Here is a 17,276-nt window from a genome sequence, read left to right on the forward strand (position 1 = left end):
AAGCCGTTACCGTGGCTAAAACCCTATGGGAAAAATTCTTTCAGAATTACGGATTACCAGCAAGAATACATTCAGATCAAGGACGAGATTTCAAAAGTAGACTAATTAAGGAACTTTGCCTGTGTTGTGGGATAAGAAAATCCCGAACTACTCCTTACCATCCCCAAGGGGATCCGCAACCTGAAAGGTTCAATAGGACTTTATTAAATATGCTAGGAACCGTGAGTCCAATACAAAAATACTGTCAGATTGTGTTTAGGCTGTGTCCCCGGAGGGGGCGCTAGTGGGTCAGTGGAGGTAGATGGGAGAAAACGAGGAGGCTGGATAACGTTCCTGCGCATGAGCGCAATGGTATTTTATTTAGCAGATGATATAACACAGAATGGTAGCAGAAACAATAATAACAGATGAATAAAGTCAATCACTCAGTATGATAACTGAAAGTCTATGGCAATGGATGACAGATGACTTGAGAAAATAATATCCGGTAATATATAAACAGAAGAACAAGTGTTTGTGAAATGGTTCTGGTTTGGAAACCAGTGCAGGTTTTAAAACAGGAAACTTAGGCAGCAAGATGTAGAATGGCAAACCTGAGCAGAGGCAGGAGTCTGACTTCACAGTGCAGGTGATGAGGCACTGGCAGCAGCAAGCTGTATCACAGGTGGAGGAATGAAACACACCTGGAGTCAGTCTTCAACTGCAGGCTGAAGCACACAAGGTGGTGATGAGTGTGAAGCCTTATTTGCAGGTTGCAGGTATTGCTGGGCCTTGAAGTTCCACGGAGCTGTGCAGAGTAACCAGGAGTACAAGTTCGTAAGCAGAGAACCAGGAACACAGGAGGAACAGGAACAGATCCTTTCACATGGGTCGCTGGAGAGACACAAAGTCCAGGATGCCTGCAGACTGATCCTGCAGTCTCTTATGTACCCCATGGTGCACAGGGATTGGATGAGTGAAGGAAGGTGGGTGCGGCCAAGCACCGGATTGGCCGCAGTATACTGGCTGTTTACAGACTGTCATGGCGGCGCCCACGCTGCGGCCTAGTAGGGACGCGGCGCGCTACATGCCCGCTGTCTCAGGAGTGTTCCCAGGCCCTTGATGATGTCCCATGGCAGGGGCATAGGTGACAGGTGACCGCAGGGAGCCAGGACGGAGTCCGCAGCGGCGGACGGATGTCAGCCTGGTAAGTCGATTCCTGACAGTACCCCCTCCTTTAGGGGTGGACACCGAACACCCACGTGGTTTGGAGGGATGAGTGCTGTGGAAGACACGGACCAACCTAGGAGCATGGACATCGGACGAATTCACCCAACTTCTCTCCTCTGGGCCATAACCGGACCAATCGACCAGGTACTGGAGACGTCCATACCGACAACGGGAGTCCAGAATTTTGTTGATCTCGAATTCCACGCCCCGCTGAGTTCGAACCTTGGGACCTACTGGAAGAGTATTCTGAAAGCGGTTTAGGACTAGAGGTCTGAGGAGAGAAATATGAAAAGCGTTAGGTATACGAAGGGAAGATGGTAACTTTAATTTATAGGCCACTGGGTTGATGACTCTTTCGACAGGGTAAGGACCAATGAAGCGTGGTGCAAACTTCATGGATGGGACCCTGAGACGGAGGTTACGGGTTGATAGCCAAACCTTGTCCCCAGGTTTCAAATGGGGAACCGCACGTCTCTTGCGGTCGGCAAAGACCTTGTACCGACTGGAGGCCTTTTTGAGGGAAACGTGAATTTTTCTCCAAATAGATGAAAACTGAGTCAGAGCAGTAGTGGCAGCAGGAACATCCATATGAGGGAGTTCTTGGAAATCAGGTACACGGGGATGTTGCCCATATACTGCAAAGAATGGTGTCGTTTCAGTGGCAGTATGGTATCGAAAGTTGTGGGCAAACTCGGCCCATGGGAGCAGATCGAACCAGTCATCCTGAGAAGATGAAACATATAATCTTAAAAAAGTCTCAAGTTCTTGATTGACCCTCTCTGTCTGCCCATTCGTCTGAGGATGGTGTGAAGATGAAAACTTCAGTTTGACCTGCATGGCAGAACAGAGGGCCCTCCAAAACCTCGCTACAAACTGTACCCCCCGGTCAGATATTATTTCAGAGGGTAAACCATGTAAGCGGAAAATCTCCCGTAGGAAGATTTGGGCAAGTTTTGGGGCAGAAGGGAGACCCTGGAGAGGAACAAAATGAGCCATCTTGGTGAATCTGTCCACTACAACCCAAATGGTGTTATGTCCTTGAGAAGGAGGAAGGTCGGTGATAAAATCCATGGACAGGTGTGACCAGGGACGACTAGGGATAGACAGTGGTTGTAACTGACCTGCTGGAGACTGACGAGGAGTCTTGTGCTGCACACATTTAGGACAGGATGCCACGAAATCCTGGATGTCCATTTTCATCTTTGGCCACCAATATGTAGCAGAAAGGAACTTGAAGGTCTTCAGGACCCCAGGATGACCAGTGAACTTGGATTGATGGGCCCAAGATAGCAACTTGGGACGGAGATCTGGGGAAACAAAAGTCTTACCAGGAGGAGGAGCTGGGGAGACTTGAGATGCAGCGAAAACCACGGGACTCAGGATGGAATGTGGCACTGAGTCAGATGTTCCTTCTTCAGATTCCATGGATCGGGATAACGCGTCGGCTTTCACATTCTGCGAACCTGGGCGGAAATGAAGCTTGAAATTAAAACGTGAGAAAAACATAGCCCACCTGGACTGGCGAGGGTTAAGGCACTGAGCTGCCTTTAAATATAGCAGGTTTTTATGATCCGTGTAGATATTAAACGGATGTTTGGCCCCTTCTAGGAGATATCTCCATTCCTCGAGAGCCAGCTTGATCGCCAGTAGTTCTTGATCTCCCACGGAGTAGTTAGCTTCTGCAGGAAGAAACTTTCGAGAATAAAATCCACAAGGGTGGACTTTCCCATCGGATCCCTTCTGGGAGAGAACAGCTCCAACCCCAACTGTAGAGGCATCTACCTCCAACTCGAATGGTCTGTTGACATCTGGCTGAGACAGCACTGGAGCAGACATAAAGGCTAGCTTGATCTTCTGGAAGGCTGCCAAGGCTTCTTCTGACCAGTTGGAATGGTCTGCCCCTTTCCGAGTCAGGTTGGTAATAGGAGCGATGAGAGTGGAGAATCCTCGAATGAATTTTCTATAGTAGTTGGCGAAACCCAGGAATCGCTGGATAGACTTGAGAGAGTTTGGAATGGACCAATTGGCAATAGCTTCCAATTTTGTCGGGTCCATCTGAAGATCCGATCCGGAAATTATATAACCCAGGAAGGGTATAGAGGGAACTTCAAAGGTGCATTTAGATAGTTTCCCGTAGAGCCGGTTCTCACGAAGACGTCGGAGAACTTCACAAACTTGTAGACGATGAGATGGAAGGTCTTGGGAGAAGATAAGGATATCATCTAAGTAAACAACGAGGTACTTATACAGGACATCACGAAAGATTTCGTTCACAAAGTGTTGGAACACTGCTGGAGCATTACACAACCCAAATGGCATTACCAGGTATTCATAATGGCCATCTCGAGTGTTGAAAGCTGTCTTCCACTCGTCACCACTCCGGATTCTGATGAGATTATAGGCACCGCGGAGATCTAACTTGGTGAAGATGCGGGCTCCTTTAACTCTGTCAAATAATTCGGTAATGAGTGGTAATGGATAACTATTCTTGATAGTAATGTCATTGAGACCCCGATAGTCAATGCATGGACGCAGTCCTCCATCCTTCTTTTTAACAAAGAAGAAACCTGCACCAGCGGGAGATGATGACGGACGGATGAATCCCTTCTGAAGATTCTCTCTGATGTAATTACTCATCGCCTCAGTTTCAGGAACAGACAACGGGTAGGTGCGCCCCCTAGGTGGCTTCTTGCCAGGAAGGAGATCGATGGGACAATCCCATTCCCTATGGGGCGGCAGGATATCAGCAGCCTTTTCACAGAAGACGTCTGAGAAGTCTTGATAAGCTGCTGGGAGACTTGACTGTGTCTTTACTTCGGTAGACTTAATGGGACACACTTGGGCTAAGCAGGATTGATGACAATGTGAACCCCATGAGGTAAGCTGCAACGTTGACCAGTCAAACTGTGGATTATGTAGCTGGAGCCAGGGCATGCCCAAGACAATCTCCTGGGTGGCTTGAGGGATGACCAGGAACTTGATCAGTTCAGAATGGAGAAATCCAACTCCCAGAACCACTGGAACAGTTTGATGAGAAATGTTCCCCTTGGAGATTCGACTACCATCCACAGCAGTAATGTAAACTGGACAAGAAAGTTCACAGGTAGATAGGCAAAATTTATTTACCGCAGCTTGGGTGATAAAGTTTCCTGCAGCACCGCAGTCCACTAATGCTGACGCAGACTGGAGCCCAACTGGAGTCTCTAGCATCACTGGAAGGATGAGGTCTTGTTGGGAAGGAGTTTGACTGAAAGATCCTAACTTGACTCCTCCCTTACAAGTCAGGATCTGGCGTTTCCCGAACGCACCGTGCAGGAGTTAATCTGATGGCCCGCAGCAGCACAGTATAGGCAGAGTCTCTCACGTATTCTTCTTGCCCGCTCTTCAGGAGTTAGGCGGGACCTATTTATCTGCATAGGCTCGTCAGAAGAGGGAGACTGGAACTGTACAGAAGGTATGAACCTTGATCTGCGTGGCTCACTCCGAGCGCGTTCATTATTGCGTTCGCGGATGCGAGAGTCCAATTTAATGCACAGGGAGATCAAATCAGACAGTTGAACAGGGATGTCACGGGTCGCCAGTTCATCCTTGATCCGATCCGAGAGTCCGTGCCAGAAAGCTGCTACCAGAGCTTGGTTGTTCCACTGAACCTCTGCAGCCAACGTCTGGAACTGGATGACATATTGTCCCATGCTTCGGGTACCTTGACGAAGTTGGATCAGGTCTGCTGAAGCTGATGTCGCACGACCAGGCTCGTCAAAGATCCGTCTGAAGGTTGACACGAAGTCTGTGTAGTTGTTAATCAGAGGGTCAGCACGTTCCCACAGAGGAGACACCCAACTCAGAGCAGATCCAGAGAGTAAGGAGATGATGTAGGCAACCTTGGATCTTGGCGTGGGGAAATTATGTGGCAATAACTCAAACTGTATTTCACATTGATTGAGAAACCCGCGACATAACTTAGGACTGCCATCATACTTGCTCGGCACGGGCAGATGCAGACGTGACACTGGAGCTGATGCAGCCGGCATAGAAGAACTCACAGCACTGGCAGGTGCTGGAGTAACAGGAACAGTAGGAGAGAGTACACTAGGCAGGGATTGCTGTAGTGTATCTAATCGGGAGGACATCCCTTGCAGGAATTGAAGCATCTGCTGCTGCGCAACCTCTTGACCATCCAGACGGGAGACCAGATTTTGCAAGGCCTCTGACCCCACACTCCGTCCACCATCCGAGTCCATCGATCCTGGACTTACTGTCAGATTGTGTTTAGGCTGTGTCCCCGGAGGGGGCGCTAGTGGGTCAGTGGAGGTAGATGGGAGAAAACGAGGAGGCTGGATAACGTTCCTGCGCATGAGCGCAATGGTATTTTATTTAGCAGATGATATAACACAGAATGGTAGCAGAAACAATAATAACAGATGAATAAAGTCAATCACTCAGTATGATAACTGAAAGTCTATGGCAATGGATGACAGATGACTTGAGAAAATAATATCCGGTAATATATAAACAGAAGAACAAGTGTTTGTGAAATGGTTCTGGTTTGGAAACCAGTGCAGGTTTTAAAACAGGAAACTTAGGCAGCAAGATGTAGAATGGCAAACCTGAGCAGAGGCAGGAGTCTGACTTCACAGTGCAGGTGATGAGGCACTGGCAGCAGCAAGCTGTATCACAGGTGGAGGAATGAAACACACCTGGAGTCAGTCTTCAACTGCAGGCTGAAGCACACAAGGTGGTGATGAGTGTGAAGCCTTATTTGCAGGTTGCAGGTATTGCTGGGCCTTGAAGTTCCACGGAGCTGTGCAGAGTAACCAGGAGTACAAGTTCGTAAGCAGAGAACCAGGAACACAGGAGGAACAGGAACAGATCCTTTCACATGGGTCGCTGGAGAGACACAAAGTCCAGGATGCCTGCAGACTGATCCTGCAGTCTCTTATGTACCCCATGGTGCACAGGGATTGGATGAGTGAAGGAAGGTGGGTGCGGCCAAGCACCGGATTGGCCGCAGTATACTGGCTGTTTACAGACTGTCATGGCGGCGCCCACGCTGCGGCCTAGTAGGGACGCGGCGCGCTACATGCCCGCTGTCTCAGGAGTGTTCCCAGGCCCTTGATGATGTCCCATGGCAGGGGCATAGGTGACAGGTGACCGCAGGGAGCCAGGACGGAGTCCGCAGCGGCGGACGGATGTCAGCCTGGTAAGTCGATTCCTGACAAATACCAGTGGAAGCAACATATTTCGTCTTTAGTGCATGCATATAATTGTACTAAGAATGGATCTACAGGGTATACACCTTATTTCTTAATGTTTGGAAGAGAAGCTAGACTACCCATTGATGTTTGTTTGGGGACACCATCATATGCCAATGCTTCTTCCCATAATCAATACATAAAACGCCTTCAGAAACAGTTAAAAAATGCCTATCAATTAGCTCAAGATGCTGCTAAACGCTCTGGAGAAAAGAACAAAATTCAATATGATCGTCATGTAAGAGAGCATCGGTTACTTCCTGGAGACAAAGTATTGCTTCGAATATTTGGGGTTCCAAGAAGTTGAAAAATCACTAATCGATGGCGACCCAATCCATATATTATTATAAAACAACTTCCAGACCTCCCCGTTTATCAATTGGTACCTGAAGATGGAATAGGTCCCCAGGTAACTTATAATCGTCAGCACCTATTACCTATATCTCATGATACCCGATGGAGAAGTAGTAGCGGTGAGACTGAAAAAGGCACTTCTCTTCATGGATCAAGGAAGTTGGGTACTACCTCCAAGAAAATGGACACTTTAGTAGAAGAAGTTGAAGAGGATGAGCAATATTATATTGGAAGATACTATAAAGAGGAGAAGCCTTCGGGGCCTAGTGGAAGAATTGCAGTGGATACACACCAGTGGGATAATTGGGATAATGTTTCTACCATGTATGATAAGGAGGGAGATAGGGAAGACATCAGTAGGATGGATGAAAAAAGTGACTACGAAGGTATTAATGTACCTGTAGGGAGTGAAGATATGGGAGAGAACAACCCTGAACCAGAAATGTGTTCTATTCCTTTACCTAGGCCTCAAAGAGTAAGGAGGCCCCCTAGGGTACTCACTTATGACCAATTGGGAATTCCTACGGAAGTACCTTTGGTGGTACACTCCACTCCAGTATTACCGTGGTCCTATTTTTAATAGATATATTATATGGGATGGTGATTTCCTAATTCCATTCATTAGAATCACCAGGGGGAGGATGTAGCCCTTTGTATGTATATAGGTATTTAGAAAATGGCTTTTCCCCCTGTAAACATTAAGGTTCCAGATTAATGGTATATATAAAAATATAGTTGGTATAATAAACATTGTGTATAGTGATATATTATAATGCAATATAAAGAGCCTGTTATGATAATATTTAAGATACTGGAGGGGCTCAAGGCAGTATTATTAGGTGGTGATGGAGAGCGTGAGCGGCTGGAGAGAAACTTCCAGGAGGTGCACGAGAGAGAGGCGTTAAACTGTAAAACGGCTCGTGCTGAAGGGAAGCTGGGCAGGAGAAGCTGCTGAGAGACGGAGTGAAGGAAGCCGGATAGCTCCGTCCCGACGGCTTCACTTGTCAGAGACTGACAGCTACGGAACGACGGCCCCGCTCATCCCATATGCTAACTGAGCCACTAATCCAGGAGGAAAAGACCTGAGGACCGGACGAAGGCGGATTCCCGGTATTTTAACCCCTATTGCTGAGGAGATAAATAGTACGCGACTTACCGGTATGTAAAACCCCTATTGCGGAGGAAATAAATCTTACCTGAAACTGACAGGAGTGATACACGGAGACAGCCCAGCGGTGAACTGCAGTAAACACTCCCTATGTTATACCCATAATTTCCTCCGGAGAAGGAAACTTTGTCCCTAATAGGGTATGGGGATAGATTGATCAGGGCTGCACCAATCCCCTGCACCAATCCCGCTTCAGCAGAGGAGCTGTCCAGGACTCTGGGTCCCCCTATGGACGGTATGAAATAAAAGGTATTGTGCAGGGGGAGCAGTGACGCACTTTGGTACCGCCTGTATTGATATCCCTCAGCTCGGGTAACCTACACAGTTACCTTTAATAAAGACAGTGAAGTCGTATTTCCCTACTATTTGAAGATTAATTTAGTCTTACTCCAAACAATAGAGACTTTATTACTTATTTGAGTAAAGCATCACCTGAATATTTTGGTTATGTATATTGTACCCATCATAATGGAGATAAGGGGTACCCCGATAGCTCCTAACCCCCATTTGATTGGTAACTAGAGCTATCTAGGTGTTGCATAGTTGGGGGAGATCTCTGGACGCAATATTGATTTACAGCCCGTAACGGAGGATGAGCGACCTAATTGGATATTAGGATTAAATAGAATATATAAAGGAGATTTAAGTATTCCCGATTTCTATATATATTAATCATCTTCAAAGTTCAAAGTCAGAGTATGCATCGGGAATTCCTTTCATATCATTGGATATAAAGCTTCTTCAAGGGCCCCAACAGTGCACCAACGACTCCTTCAGACTATATAAGATAATTACCCGGGCATCTCGCCTATCTTAACTCTACTTCTAAGTGGGGCGGACATTACTGGGATTGGAACTCATGGTAAACTGAGAGTTGGGATTGGTTATGAATTAGAACCGGTTCTAATATATTATTGGTATGCATGCCGAGTAGTTGGTAATAATAATATTAATTAAATGTATTAATTTATTTCCAGATAATTAATTGTAACCCATTGATTTATTATTAGGTAGGATACCCATGATAAAGTTGTAGATATAATATGATATAATATTGGATTGTTAATAAACTATTTACACTGTTACTTACCTTTGACTGGGAGTCTCACGGAGAATTGTTGGCAGATCTGAAAGACAAACAAAAGGTTGGTGTCATATTTATTAATTGTTTAAGTAAAACTTATTTCTTAAATGTAGGGCTTACCCATGCAAGCCCTCGAATATTGATGCTTGGGTGGAGGCACTCATAATTAATACTCAAGTAATCTAATACTATTCTGAAACCCAAAGGAAAAGAGGGTTACAACACACACACACACACACACACACACACACACACACACACACACACACACACACATAAATACACAAATATACACACAGATATACATAAACACACACATATACACAGATATATACATACACAAATACACACAGATATACACAAACATTCATAAACACACACAGATATATACACACTCATATACACACACACACAAATATACACAGACATACATAAACACACATATACACAGATATATACACACACAAACACAAATATACACACATACTGTATACAACGATATATACACATATGAACAGAGATACTGTATACACACATTTACAAACAAACACATTTACACACACAAACACAGACATATACACATATACACACAGTATACACAGACATAAACACATACACACACATATACATACAGTATACACACATTCATTCTCACCAAGTGGGCAGCAGCAGAGCAGCAGCTCCTCGTTCTAGCCTGGAGGGGCTCCGTGGGTAGAAGGAAAGGACTGAGGAAAGGGAAGGGGTGGCCACCACACTGCCTGCATGTTCCAGATCACTGAATGCAGATACCTGACAGCCAGGAAGCTTCTTCTGACAAGCCTCCAAATCTCCCCACTTCCCTAACAACACACCACACTACACTGCACTGGACTCTCTGCACTGCAATCAGTGACATGGAATATGCAGGCAGTGTGGTGGCCACCCCTTCCCTCTCTTCTAATCATCTCCTCCTACCCCGAGATCCCGGCTCTCAGCTGTGTTACGGTTGACGCTAGATCCAAGTGGCCTAAGGGACATTTTACGTCAGGAGGAGGGGCCAAGGCAGAAGTGGGAGGAGCTTGGCCAGCGAGATAGTTCCTCTACTATCCACGCCACCAACTATTACCTTTAGTAATCAGGTGGGGAGCGAATCGAGCCCGCGAGGGTACTTTTCGGGTACCCTGTTTGGCCATAGCTCCTCCCCCTGGTGACGCATCTCCTCCCCTAGTGACGTCAGAAGGTCCCTTCTCCCACTCCGATTTAGAACCAACCCTGTGTTACAGGGAGCCGGCGCCTTCTGGCCACAGTGGCACCTGGAGCTCGAGCTCTACTTGCTCCACCTTCCCTGCAACCCTGGTTATATCTGCCCCCCCCCCTGCAGTGCAGATGGTTTTGCCCAACTGCTAACAAATTTGCTGCTGCGATCAACTCTGAATTAGGCCCATAGTCTCAATGTCAGACAGATCAGCTAGTGCAGTGACATCAACATGTGTCCAGTTATATTTTATATACAAGTTCTACTATGGCTATTTTTTTACAATATGTTAAGATAGGACTTTATAGGGGTGGCTATGTTTAATCACCTGTAAACCTAGGAAGCTACACTTTGTGAATGTGTAAGAGCCAGGGACAGATGCAGCCCTTATAATACATTTTAATGTGTTTATGACAGTTGGACCTACAAATGCACTTAGACCCATTTAGTGTCCTCAGATGATTCAATTGAAAATATAGAACAAGTCCTGATCTCCATCTTAATTGATAGCATGTAATAATCAAGTCCTTTTGCTGGGAGAAAAGACTCCGCGTTCTCCTCCCCAAAAAATAAATGGTCTCCCTCCACTTCTTTAATTTCATTTAACTATTTTACACTTGAAAACAAAATGTCAATTTATCAGGGAATCAGCAGAAATTACTCGATACACCCAGCAACTTCTATAAGAGGAAGATGCTAAATTTTGCAATCCCTCTTACTTAGAATCCACCTTATTAGGTCACAAATCCATGTGCTTTCCTGTACAAACAGGATCATTAAAGGAAATAAAAAAACAAAACATTGTCTGGTGCTCTGCAACAAATAATTCTATATAATAAAAGGCTAACGCTGCTCCTCACCTCTGTGGGGGGAAGTCAAGTGTTTTGTGTGCCAGCGGCCACTAGATGGCACCCAACAGGGCAATTCAAGTGTTCTCCATTTGGGCCGCCAGTGCTGACATTACTGTTATGCTCTGTCATTTTGACTGGGCTGGTAACTATTAATATATAAATAACCATGTGTCAACATATACATTAACAAAAACACAAACAAACCATGAAACATATTAAGGCTCATTTTAACATAAGTATAGAGCAAGTAGAAAGAAAAAAAGTGAGCCAATTAGGTACCTACACTAGATATAGAGTAGAGAGGGCCCTGGTCATGAGAGCTTACAGTCTAGGAGGAGGGGGCAAAGCTAAGGTAGTAAAAGCCAGTGAGATAGTACTACAGGGCAGATGTATCAAACCTTCAAGAGAGAAAGTAGATAACTTTGTCCATAGCAACCAATCAGCTTATAGCTAGCATTTATATAGCAGTCTATAAAATGACAGAAGATATTTGGTCGCTATGGGCAACCTCTCCACTTTACCTCTCGAAGGTTTGATACCTAAAGTTTGATCTTCCCCTAGATGTTTTAGGTAGAACACACAGTGGGAATAGCCTCACATGGGGGTAGTATGGGCTGTAGTGAAGCAGTGGCTTTTGAGACAGTCCTTGAAAGATTAAAGCCTGGGAGATAACATGGTCAGGTGTTTCCTTAACTGGAGAACAGTGTGAGAGAGGTCTGGAGGTGCAAGTGAAAGTTGGATAACAGAGGGAAGGAGAGACATTGATCAGAAGCAGAATGGAGAAGTGTATCTAGAAATGAGGTAAGGGATATATGATTGGGAGGTGCTGGTAAGAACTTTGTAATTAGTATGAGCGGCAAGAAATTCATTTTGAAGGTAAGGGGGGTATGTTGTGAACTGTGAAACAGATGAGGGGAAAGATAGCAAGCAGTAAGATGGGGAAATAATCATTATGGTAAAACTTACCTTTGATAACGCTATTTCTCCTAAGTCCACAGGATAACATTGGGATATGACGACGCGACAGCGGATTTGCACCAAGCGGTCAAAGCTTTCGGCCTCCCAACATGCAATGGGCTCGTCCATATAGCTCAAGGTCAGAAGCATCACAGAGAGCCCTAATCAGGCGAGAAGAACACTCATGCACACCCTTCCATACAAGAAGGAAGAAGTTAGTGAGTGAAAAGGATCCTCAGATCAGGTGTGTCAGGATGGGATCCCTGTGGACTTAGGAGAAATAGCGTTATCAACGGTAAGTTTTACCATAACGATTATTTCTCCGGCAGGGTCTACAGGTTATCCACAGGATAACATTGGGATGTCCCAAAGCAATTTAGTGGTGGGGACGCTCCTGATTGAACAGGAGAATCCCCACCTGAATTCAGCGTCCTGAGAGGCAAAGGTATCAAAGGCATAATGTCTAATGAATGTGTTAATGGAAGACCATGTGGCTGCCTTACATATCTGTTCTGCTGAAGCAACAGGGAGATCAGCTTGAGAGTATGCTTATGAAATTGTAATCCGAAGCCACCTCACCAGTGTCTGCTTATCAGAAGGCCATCCTCTCTTGTGAAATCCGTAGAAAACGAAGAGTGTCTTTCTGATGGCACTGGTATGATCCACGTAGATCCTTAAGGCACGAACTACGTCCAACGATGCATTTTCCGCAGAAAGGTCCGGCCCCTGGAAGGCCAGAACTACAATTTCTTCATTAAGGTGGAAATTAGACACCACCTTAGGAAAATACCCAGATTTGGTTCTGAGAAATGCTCTATCTGGATAAATAAATCACAAAAGGAGCGCATAACAATGCCCCTAAATCTGAAACTCTTCTAGCTGAAGTAATAGCCAGTAGAAAGAGAACTTTAGCTGTCAACCATTTAAGATCCACTCATTTAAGTGGTTCAAATGGGGCAACTTGAAAAGCCTTTAGGACTAAACTTAAGTCCCAAGGCACTGTAGGAGGAACAAACGGAGGTTGAATGTGCAGCATTCCCTGGAAAAAAGTGCACACATTCTGTAGGTTAGCAATTTTCTTTTGGAATCATACAGTCAATACTGACACTTGTACTCTCAATGAAGCCACCCGTAAACCTTTGTCCATTCCTGCCTGAAGGAATACTAAGAATCTCGAAACTCTGAAAGACCTAGGGTCAAATTTCCGGTCACTACACCATTGAATATAGGCTTGCCGTATTTGGTGATAAATGCGAGCTGAGGAAGGTTTCCTTGCTCTGAGCATAGTTTGTATTACCTGTTGTGAGAATCCTCTTGCTTTCAGGATGTAAGTCTCAAGAGCCACGCTGTCAAAGACAGTCGATCCAGGTGCTTGTTATAGCAAGGACCCGGATACAGTAGATCTGGAGTCGAGGGAATAGGAATGGAGCATCCATCGACATCCTCTGCAGATCTGTGTACCAGTGTCTTCTGGGCCATGCCGGAACTATTAGTGTCACGGCGCCCCTTCGTTGTTTTGCCTTTCGCATCACCCTGGGTAATAGGGAGATTGGTGGAAATACATAGGCCAGATGAAATTCCCATCTCACTGACGGGGCATCCACAAAGATCGCTTTGGGATCCTTTGTTCTTGACCCATATGCAGGAACTTTGTTATTCTGACGGGACGCCATGAGATCTATCTCCGGCAAGCCCCACTTGTCTACCAGAGTCTGGAAGACCTCAGGGTGTAAAGCCCATTCGTTTACATGAATCGCGTGTCGGCTGAGAAAATACGCTTCCCAGTTTAGGACTCCCGAACACTACGGACAAGGCTGGAAGATGAAGTTCTGCCCACTTATTGTGTGACTTACCTGCTTCATTGCATCTGGCTGTGAGTTCCTCCCTGATGGGTGAGGTATGCTACTGCCATTACATTGTCCGAGCGGATTTGGACTGGTTTCCCCTGATGGATGTCATTTGCCTGAATAAGTGTTGTATAAAGAAGAAAATTTCCAGCGCTTTTCTTTGTATGAACCCAATAAAAAAATTTTTTGTTGTAAGCAGATTTATAAATATATTTCTTTTATTGTTGTCACAAATTATAAACACTTTTTCAGATAAAGATAGTTTTAAAATTGTGCTTGTGATCACAAGAATGTATTTGTTTAAATATTTAGTAAAAATACCTTTATAAAAATACTTTGTAAAAATACCGGTATGTCTATTTGACTCATATACACAATACACATACAGACATTTGGACACATGTATCTATTACTGGTAACTGTTTCTGATTCAGAGGGAGTTGACACACTTTGTAGCGGTTTACTCTACTCCCCCTGTCTTATTAAGGATGTTTCCAGCTTCCAATTGTCAGTTGTTTGGGACCATTGTTGCTGGTTTCTTTGGTATTGCTATCCTAATTGGCAGTCTATTTATAAGCAGGTTCGGGAACAGCGTCCCGGGATGATTCTAGTATCAGTTCAAAGTCTCATTTGCTATTCCGCAAAGCAATCAGTCTTAGTCTGCCGGCAGACTTTTACTTCCGCTTACCGTGTCGTCCTCCTCCTTGGTCCTGGGCTCCCTGTTTTCGGTGTCCGGCGTCAGGCGAGGGTCTGCGGGCTCAGCGGTGATCCGTACTCTCTACGATCTACGCGTTTCGCCTTACAGGCTTCGTCAGGATGGTCGATTGCATTGCGGGGCTGCTTTTTATCTCTGATGTGATCCGTCCTTGATAGACACAGCTGTCTTAGATAGTTGATTCATTGTTCTTCACAGTGTGTAATTATTATCCGATGGCTAATTAGTTCTTTGTTATATTGGTTTAGGGTGCATAAGCTCCATGTTTAGTCCCCATCAGTGTCTTTGATGTTTAAATATTTAAATGATCAGCAAGGTGTCCCGTTGATGTTCCGGGAATGGTTAATTAGTTGATTCATTCTATAATTTAGATTTATTTAATGTGGAGGATTTTGATAAAAATGCAAAAATGTAATAATAAAGTTACCATAATAAAATAAAATTACCATAATAAAAGTTACCATAATAGAGGTTATTGTATTAAAAATTATAACAAAAATTATTATAATAGGAATAAATTGACAACACGTAGACGCACATATAACATAAATACACATTTGGCATAGGTCAAGTTTATTCGTTATTTGTTCTTCTGTGTGGGATTGTTTATAAATATGTCTATAAATATGATTTGGTATGAAAGATATATGCGTGTTGCAAGAAATTATAGTAGTGTCTCAATTATAAAAATTAATTAATAATATATTATATAGTAGTTTTCTTTTAGAGAATAAATTCTGCAGTAATGACTCGATCTTTTGGGATTGTCTCAGTCTTTTAGAAAAGGTTTCAATTCAAAATCCAAGTTGAGTCCATTTGGGTTTAATGTGCCCAATTCATAGATAAGTTTAGTTTCTTCTTTTAACAGGAGATCTTCTAAACTTCCTCCCCTCCATGGTTGTTTGATCTGTTTGAGTCCTATAAATTGTATTTGTGTAGGGTCCCCTCCATGATATTTAAAAAAATGCGCAGGGACACTGTGATCTTCTTTTTTGTTTTTAATGTTGCACAGATGTTCATTTATTTATGGTAACTTTATTATTACATTTTTGCATTTTTATCAAAATCCTCCACATTAAATAAATCTAAATTATAGAATGAATCAACTAATTAACCATTCCCGAAACATCAACGGGACACCTTGCTGATCATTTAAATATTTAAACATCAAAGACACTGATGGGGACTAAACATGGAGCTTATGCACCCTAAACCAATATAACAAAGAACTAATTAGCCATCGGATAATAATTACACACTGTGAAGAACAATGAATCAACTATCTAAGACAGCTGTGTCTATCAAGGACGGATCACATCAGAGATAAAAAGCAGCCCCGCAATGCAATCGACCATCTCGACCATCCTGACGAAGCCTGTAAGGCGAAATGCGTAGATCGTAGAGAGCACGGATCACCGCTGAGCCCGCAGACCCTCGCCTGACGCCGGACACCGAAAACGGGGAGCCCAGGACCAAGGAGGAGGACGACGCGGTAAGCGGAAGTAAAAGTCTGCCGGCAGACTAAGACTGATTGCTTTGCGGAATAGCAAATGAGACTTTGAACTGATACTAGAATCATCCCGGGACGCTGTTCCCGAACCTGCTTATAAATAGACTGCCAATTAGGATAGCAATACCAAAGAAACCAGCAACAATGGTCCCAAACAACTGACAATTGGAAGCTGGAAACATCCTTAATAAGACAGGGGAGTAGAGTAAACCGCTACAAAGTGTGTCAACTCCCTCTGAATCAGAAACAGTTACCAGTAATAGATACATGTGTCCAAATGTCTGTATGTGTATTGTGTATATGAGTCAAATAGACATACCGGTATTTTTACAAAGTATTTTTATAAAGGTATTTTTACTAAATATTTAAACAAATACATTCTTGTGATCACAAGCACAATTTTAAAACTATATTTATCTGAAAAAGTGTTTATAATTTGTGACAACAATAAAAGAAATATATTTATAAATCTGCTTATAACAAAAAAATTTTTATTGGGTTCATACAAAGAAAAGCGCTGGAAATTTTCTTCTTTTTATAACACACAAACTGTTTAGGGGAAGGAGTACCCCTGACAACCCTATATTTCCAATAGCAGCTACTTTGTATCCAACACCTAGAAAGAGTTGAGCGCAGCTTGCCACCACCCAAACTTTGCTGAATAAGTGTTGTACACTGCTCAAAAAAATAAAGGGAACACTAAAATAACACATCCTAGATCTGAATGAATGAAATATTCTTATTAAATACTTTGTTCTTTACATAGTTGAATGTGCTGACAACAAAATCAACAAAAATAATCAATGGAAATCAAATTTATTAACCCATGGAGGTCTGGATTTGGAGTCACCCTCAAAATTAAAGTGGAAAAACACACTACAGGCTGATCCAACTTTGATGTAATGTCCTTAAAACAAGTCAAAATGAGGCTCAGTACTGTCTGTGGCCTCCTCGTGCCTGTATGACCTCCCTACAACGCCTGGGTATGCTTTTGATGAGGTGGCGGATGGTCTTCTTAGGGATCTCCTCCCAGACCTGGACTAAAGCATCCGCCAACTACTGGACAGTCTGTGGTGCAACGTGGTGTTGGTGGAT

This window comes from Pseudophryne corroboree, chromosome 2 (assembly GCF_028390025.1).
Source record: "Pseudophryne corroboree isolate aPseCor3 chromosome 2, aPseCor3.hap2, whole genome shotgun sequence".
Classification (NCBI taxonomy): Eukaryota; Metazoa; Chordata; class Amphibia; order Anura; family Myobatrachidae; genus Pseudophryne; species Pseudophryne corroboree.